Source organism: Cryptomeria japonica, chromosome 7 (assembly GCF_030272615.1).
Source record: "Cryptomeria japonica chromosome 7, Sugi_1.0, whole genome shotgun sequence".
In the NCBI taxonomy this organism is placed as follows: domain Eukaryota; kingdom Viridiplantae; phylum Streptophyta; class Pinopsida; order Cupressales; family Cupressaceae; genus Cryptomeria; species Cryptomeria japonica.
Window position 1 is genome coordinate 514,344,719 of NC_081411.1, and position 7,077 is coordinate 514,351,795.

Genomic DNA, 7,077 nt, shown 5'->3' on the forward strand with positions numbered 1-7,077 from the left:
GAGTTATATGCGCTAAAATTACTTGCAGATGTGCTATTTTGGGATTCTTTCAAGAATTTATCTTTAACCTGTGTACAAAACTATTATAAATTCAGGGATGGGATCCACAATGGGTGCCAAAAATGTATGCCAAAATAATGGCGTCAGTTGATTAATCAGAAAGACAAGAAACTAACATACCAATGAAACATTAGATATAAAGACTTAACTTGGTAAACTAGTTAAACAAGAAAATCTTCCAAAAGTTGTCTCATTATTCTCTATCTCATCGGATTCCTCAAGTCAATGGTTGCTCTCAGATCATTGAGCAACTAACCTTTGGAATGAAAACTCCAAGAACGAGTGATAATGGATAAAAATGATCTATATGCAATATGCAACTAAGATCTATATGTTAAACTTATTAAGACAAATATTATGCTATGGTAATGATAATATTATAGACTAATATGATATATGCTAACATGATAAAATACTATACTAACAATGCTTCTAAATGATTAAGATGATGATTTGCAACAAAGAGAGGAAAAACTTAAAGACTTTGATAGACTATAACCTGGATGCATAAAACTTGTGATGATGGATAATGAGAGAAATGAGGCCTATTTATAAAAGAAATGGGAAATTGGATGGTTAAGATTGAGTAATCTTAACAAGGGATAGGATTGAATGATCCTCAATCCATGTTTACAATTTTCACCAATGAAATGGTGACAATTATCAATAGGAGATGGCTTAAGAGGAGAGAGAAGAGACATTAAATGTATGGGAAGACATGATGATTACCCTAGGGAGTTTGGTTAGGGTTGGGTTATTGAATAATCCTTTTGTCCAAAGGATAAAAGAATGTGCAAGAGTTAAAGGATAACCGTGGTCGAAACAATGAATGCTTGAAGAGACACATGAGTTAAAAGGATGGTTAAGTTAGAGAAAAAGTCTCTAACCAAGGGTTGAGTTTGAGTTAACCATTAATGGTTATGTAAGAGCCTTTAATGGTTTGGAATACTTTGGAGGTTAACCATTTGAAGACATAAAGCCTTTAAAGGTTATTGAAGACTTTGGAGGTTTTTGAGAAGTGGCATTTTTCTTAAGGAATGTGCAAATGTTTATGAGGGGGATTAGGCTAAATTGGAAGTGATTGGAAGAATCTAGAAGGGGTTTAGGCATGCAAGTGGATTTTGTAGGAGAATGCAAGGGAGGATTTTTAGGATTTAATTTAAATAAAATTGATTTATTTCAATTATTGGTTGCAACTTGCATTTGATAGATTTAAATAAATATTGATTTATTTAAATGTATGGAAGGTATTAAATTAAATGTGAAAGGGCATTTAATTAAATACACATGATTTATATAATTAATAGACTGAATTGGCTAGATGAATTAAATTAAATACATTGAATAATTTATTTAATTTAATAGAGGAAGGGGTGAACTAATTAAATATTAATTTAATTAATAAAAGAATTGTTAGTGAATTAAATAAACATTAAATATTTATTTAATTTAGAAGTCATTTTTATGTGTCTACAAATATTAATGATGCTTTGCTTCTTGAATGTAATCACATATGTTGTAGGAAATGGCATGAACATGACAAAACCCTAATCACACAAACATGCATGCATATGAATGTTGTAAATTGCTCCACAATGATTGAATGAAGAATATGTAACCTTGAAGACCTCTGAAAATCCATGATGATGAACACTTCAATGCTTTCATTATGCTTGATGAGAATCTAGGTCAATTTATCGATCAGGCCAACCTCCAATGATCACATAGAGCCACCAAATTCATTTCCTGCCAGAGAGTTGGGTCTCATCCCTCCCTTGAAAATTGGGCCCCATTAAGGGGATCTAGGGCATTGGTGGTGCCTTGGTCCTCTTCAATCAGGGATAAAAATTAAGGTTCATGGAGGAGGACACAGGCCCAAGGGATCATTTGGCAGGTGTATGAGGCATAAAGGTTGGAATTAAGGCATTGAATGGACCAGGATAGGAGATGAGGGGGAGACACACCAAAGTAGGGGCACAAAAATGAGGTGTAAATTGTCCTGGGTGATAATTTATGATGCTACAGACACCTCATGGTTCCAAATTTCCAAAGCCAAGCAAAGACTGCACTCTGGAACTCCGAGATTCTGGGGTTTTGAAGTCAAGGAAAGAACACTTTTTTTTTAACAACTCCTTAGGGTGTTGGGATTCTGAAATTCTAAGAATCTAGGGTGAACTCAAGAAGAACTTTGGGATTTCAAAGTTTTGGAATTCTATAGTTGTAAGGGGAACAATTTTAAACCTAGGGTATAGATGCATGAACTAGGGCAACATGAAATGATGTCACAAACCCTAAGGTCTGATGGATCAAAATTCATTTATCGGTCATTGCTACAAATTGAGAAACAAAATTAACACAAAAATGCCAAACCTACAAAGAAATCTGGCCTATTACCAAGCAAGCAAGAATTAAAAAATCCTAATCTAACAGACACGCAAAACCTAGAAATAAAAAACAAGAACAAAGAAAAAAAATGAACCAAAGGAGTAAAACACAACAAGAGGAAGGAAAAATACCTCCCTCAACAATGAAGGGAAATAAAGACAAGACATTGACACTATAGAATCCACAACCACAAACTTACGGGAAGATCATTAGAAGCAAAAGAGCTCAGATGCAAAAGTTTGAGTGCACAAATGAGAAGAATAAATTACCAAGGGGTATTTGTACTCCCAATGAGGTCATGAAGTTTGAGGTGTCACAAACTTGGGATTCTGGAATCCCAAGGTTCTGAAGCCTACACAACCTAAATGGTTATGATGAACTTCAGAAACTTGGGGTTCTAAAATTCTGAAAGGACGAGCGAAAAAATGAAGAAAACCTAGCTTCCCAGAGTTCTAATTTCACTATGACTCAACAACCATCATGAACATAGAGAGTCAAGATTTCAAGATTCTGGGAAAACCGAAAAAAAACACAAAAAGAAAGAAAACTTGGGATTCTGGGGTTCTAGGACTTCAAGCTTTCAATAAACAAAAGCAAAAGAAAACTTAGGAACCCAAAACTCCAGAGTCTCAAAGACCCAAAATAAAAGAGACAAAGACAACTTGGGACCTCAGGGTTATAGGTTTCTAAGTTCAAAGTAGCCTTAAGACTATTATAAAATCGGCAACTCGGGGTTCTGAAGTTTCGAAAACAAAAATGAAGAAAATAAAACAAACAAACCAAACTTGGAAACCCAAGATTCTGAGATAGAAGGGAAAACTTCCAAACCTAAGATTTTGGGATCTCGAAGACAATAGAAAGGAAAGAAGAGAGCAACAAAGAAGGGAAAACAAACAAAACAAAACAAAAGGGGAACAAAAAGGGGACCCAAGTTTTCCTAGCCAAAATGGAGGGGTGAGTATGGAGGGCATAACAGGTAGTAACTGGTTTACAATTTTCCATATCAAACTTCTTTAACATCTCTTTGACATAATTAGCTTGATAAAAAAATATTTTATCATCCAACTGAGTAAATTGAAGACCAAGAATAAATGACATTTCTTCAAACATAGACATCTCAAATTCTTTCGACATCTCTTTTGCAAATTCTTTACACAAGCCATCACTTCCTCCAAAGATAATTCCATCAACATAAACAACAACAATCAACAACTTAATGTCTTCAACCTTAAAATAAATATTGTTTTCTATAGTTCCTTTCCTGAAGTTTTATTGTAACAAATATCTGTCCGATCTCGCATACCACACTCTAGGTGCTTGGTTGAGTCCATACAATGCCTTCTTTGATGTAAAATCCATGTTTAGATCTTTTGACAATTTAAATCCATTTGGTTGCTCAAAGTATATTTCTTCTTCTAGTGCTTTTACCTAATTTTCTTCTTTTCTCACTTCTTTCTATGATTTAGGTTCAATGAATGAAAGAAAACAACAATCAGTTTGCTCATTTGTAACACTTCTTGTCTGAACTCCTTTGTTCTTGTCTCTGATTATTTGATCTTCTAAAATGTATTCTTGATTTCTTATTCTGGTTCTTCTTTCTCTTCTTTATTTCAATTTGATTTTTCCTCATTGTTTCCTTCTAGATCTCTCTTTTCCCCTACAAAAAAAGGAGTGATCTCAAATACAGTCTCTTGAATATGTTCAGGGGTGGTTTGATCTCATACCTCACATACTTTCACATTTGTACTCTCCACTATCTTATTTAGTCTCTTATTGTATCATTGGTAGGCCTTGCTATTCATAACATATCCCAAAAATATTCCTTCATCTACTCTAGTATCAAAGTTTCCAAGGTCATTCCCATCTCTCCTGATATAACACCTACTCCCAAATATTTTGAAATATTTCAAAGTAGGTGGTCTTCCATTCCATTTGTAATAAAGCATCGTAGTATGATTTACTCTTATTTGAACCTTGTTAAGAATGTAAACAACAATATGCACAACTTCTTTCTAATATACATTAGCCAAGTTAGCATCCTTCATCATAGTTCTAGCCATCTCAATAATAGTCTATTCTTCCTTTCCACCACACCATTCTGCTGAGGAGTTCTCAAAGCAAAAATATGTCTCCTAATACCATATTTCTCACAAAAAATGTCAAATTCATTTAAGTAAATTATCCACCCTATTAGATCTCAAGCACTTGATTATAGCATCAACTTGACTTTCTACCATTGACTTGAAAACTTTAAATATTTCAAAAGCTTCAGATTTTTATCTCAAAAAAATCTAACCCATGTCATCCTAGAATAATCATCAATAACTAACATAAAATACCTTTCTCCATTAAGTCTCCTCATCTTTATAGGGCCACATATATCTATATAAATTATTTCCAATGGATATGACATATAATACTCCTTGTTCTTGAAACTGCTCTTTTTCTGATTCCCTAACTGACAATCCCTGCACATAGTGTCAATAGGCTTGATAATCTTTGGTAAAACTCTCACTGCCTTAGAGTTACTGATCTTCATCATGTTATCAAAGTTAACATGTTCCATCCTCTTATGCCATAACAAACATTCATTGCTTTGACTCAGATAAAATATGTTTTCACTTCTGTCCTTTATGTAATAAACATTTCCACTTGTCCTAATTCCTTGTGCTACCAACTTTCCAATTTTTCCTTTTCTAATTAGTCATCCGATATTGGTGAACACAACTTCATAACCTCTATTGGACATCGGACTAGCACTCAAAAAATTATATCTCAAACCTTCTACATAATAAGCCTCGTTAGTTTTATACTTACCATCAATCAAGATAATTATTATTTCACAAATTAGTGCAGCTTCCTCTCTTGCAAATTTCATTAATACACCATCATACTTCTTGAGATTGATAAAATTGTCTTTGTCTCTGGTTATATGATTCAAGCATATGAAATCAATGATCCATGATCTTGGTTCAACTCTAGCATGCAGTGCAGTCTTTTCTTTCAGTATTCCAGACCTATCCTAATTATTCCCTTCTATACCTAGGAATAAATATTCTTCATTCAAGCCTTCAACATCTTATTCTTACAATGAATGTTCCTCCATAGAGTAAAAACTCTTTTCCCCTTTATCTCTATCATATGTTCTTTTCTTAAAATAATGTCTTCTATATCTACCTTTCTTTTCATCATCATCAAATTTTTTCTAGTCTTGTTTATATATACATGTAGAAGCATAATTACCAATTATTATGCAATTAAAGAAAATCAAGGGCAGTTTACCTTTGTACTTTCCAATTCCTCTCTCCAGTCTTCTTACAAAGTATGCTTCAATCTCATCCAGGTTCTCACTTATGTCCAGATCATCTCTTGATATCAATGAAATGTTAAATGAAACTTCTCTACAATAGGATTTTATATCTTCCATCTCTCCAATTTCATATGCAAACAATGTTCTAATAAGCTCATCAATTGAGTAGTTATTCAAGCCATGACATTCTTCAATAGCACACTTCTTCACTTTGTAGGGTTTGGTCAATGTAAATAGGATCTTTATGATAACATGACTTTCTTCTAGCGCTCCACCAACAACTTGGATAGCCTCTGTGATATCATTTACTCTATGTATGTATCTCTCAACACTTTCATCGTCAACCATTTTGAAACCTTCAAATTTTTTCTTCAGGTTCAAAAGTCTTGCTTGTTGTTTCTTTCGATCACCTTCATATGTATAACATAACTTACTCTATATTTCCTTAGCTTTCTTCAATTCTTTAACCTTTCCAAATACTTCATCACGTAGACAATTGATAAATATTGTTCTAGATTTTGCATTTGTCTTGTGAGCCTTAATTTCATCCATATTTTATGGTTCATTTTGAGGTCATTGATAACCTGTCTGAATAATCTCCCAAATCCCATTCTACAACACTTCCAAATAAGACTCCATTCTTTCTTTCCAATAAGTAAAGTTTGTTCCATCAAACATCGATGCTTTAACATGAAGGTCCTGCACCATTTCTATATCTACCTCAAGCGGTTAAGCTTTCCAAAGAGGAACCAAGATTTGATACCAATTGTTGAACACCTGGCAGGATTGAGAGGGGGTGTGTGAATCAATCCAAAAATTCAAAATAGATTATTAATAAGAAACATTAACTTACTTATTAATAACACATTAACCACTAGCACATAAGCATACCCATCAACACATGAACAACATATTTACATGAAAAGTTTTCATTTGATATGTAATGCTGGTTTTTGGATGCCAATTTCTTGTTGGCTCCTTACTATCTTTTGGTCCTAGTTGCTAGTTTTTGTGTTGGTTTTTTGCAGCTGTTTTGTCTTCTTTCTTTCTTTCTTTCTAATCTTTCATCTTGTAAGTGGGTTTCAGGTCTCTTAAAACCCATTTTTTCTTAATCAAAAACATATTTACATGAAAAATCCAAATAGGAAAAAACCATAGCGATAATCTAACTCACAATGTGAATAACAATGTTTATAATGTTTTAGGCTTACTACCAAGGATCACCAACACCTGAAGGACTTGCAAAGCTAAGACACACAAACTTAGACAAGATACAAAGAGAATTTGCTTAGCTGAAGATCACTTCTTCAAAACAAAATACA